At 39.2% G+C, this 1,270-nt stretch overlaps 1 protein-coding gene across 2 annotated transcripts in view; it reads right to left on the bottom strand.

The window, feature by feature from the left end:
• LOC101862766 (protein yellow) overlaps positions 1-942 on the bottom strand; it is a 15,913-nt gene extending 14,971 nt beyond the window's left edge. For both annotated transcript variants that reach the window (XM_035971756.1, XM_013086610.1), the window contains exon 1: positions 835-942. The gene's annotated coding sequence lies outside the window, so the exon portion shown is untranslated. The remainder of the gene's footprint in view (positions 1-834) is intronic.
• Positions 943-1,270: the final 328 nt, after the last annotated feature.

Raw genomic sequence — 1,270 nt, 5'->3', positions numbered from 1 at the left:
CAGTTACTAATAGAAGAAGTTAACTCATCCTTGGCCGGGGATGTAGGGGTACGGGGGGGTTAAAGAGAGATCCTTTTGTTTTAAAAAAATGAATCTGATGTTGACGATGTTATCGGAGAGGAGGGACGTTTTCTGTAAAAAAAATTTGCATTAAGTAAGGAAGATTTTTAAAAAGATGAAACAAGCGATTAATGGGCCCCATGTTGCAGCCTGTGTTAAGTTATTGAGCTTATAATGTGTTTCTGCTGGGATGCATCCTACAGAGTCCCAGTCTGTTGTGACAGACAGCTTCTTTTAAATATACGTAACTGTGTCATGCCTATCGCAGTTTATTAGAATGACTTTATCTAAAAATAAAAGAAACATAAGAAAACAAACAAAATACACACATGAAAAGGAAAAAATAATTAACGAGGATGAAAGGGAAAAAAGGAAGAAAGGAAAAGAAAAGAAGGAAACAGAAGAAAAAAGCTCCTAGGTCGGCAGATGATTTGAATTCATGACGACTCTTTTGACCTGACAACACTTTTTATCTTACGTGACGCAAATTATAATCTCGCCCTTTGAAACCAAGAGACCAAGAAGAAAAAGAGTTGCGCTGTTTCTGACTGGCACCGAGCTGCTTAAAACCCCCGATTCAAGCACGCCTGACTGAGGATTCGAACCAGTATCATCTGCACGGTAGTGTAGTGTGAAACAAACAAACAAAAAAGATATTAATAAACAGCGGTGGGTCCCGAAAACAGTCCCACAATGCAGTAATGTTAAGATATAGAAAGTGCAAAAAGTCTAGATATAAATAACAGTAGCCAGTCGCACAGAATTCTAACTCACCCAAAATAATGTTTGATCTGTCGACTCTTGTGTGTTCACTGCTCCGCAAAGAAAATATGATGGCTTTTACCTTCTTTATCTCGATGGTTTATATACAGGAGGGGAGACCACGGGGGCGGCCACTCTTTTAAATTCCATTTTTTTTTCTGTCAGCGCGAACTTCGGCCTTCTTATATAAGTACATGTACTGTCAAACCCACGCCCCTTTTCCCCGTGTTTTTTTTTGTTTGTTTTTTTGGGTGGGTTTTTTTTCCCCTCATCTCTCCCTTTTTATTCTCTTTGAGAGTGTTTCTCATTGTTATGTATACCATAACTATTTACTATACATGTACTATTGTCACTGCCAGTCTGTCTGTGTATGTGTGCGTGTGTGTGTGTGCACGCATGTGTGTGTTTGTGTGTATGTATGTGTGTATGTGTGTGTGTTCGGTGGGGA

Source organism: Aplysia californica, unplaced genomic scaffold, assembly GCF_000002075.1.
Source record: "Aplysia californica isolate F4 #8 unplaced genomic scaffold, AplCal3.0 scaffold00019, whole genome shotgun sequence".
Lineage (NCBI taxonomy): Eukaryota > Metazoa > Mollusca > Gastropoda > Aplysiida > Aplysiidae > Aplysia > Aplysia californica.
Note: the sequence above shows the minus strand (reverse complement) of the source record. Positions and strands in the feature narration are given on the sequence as shown.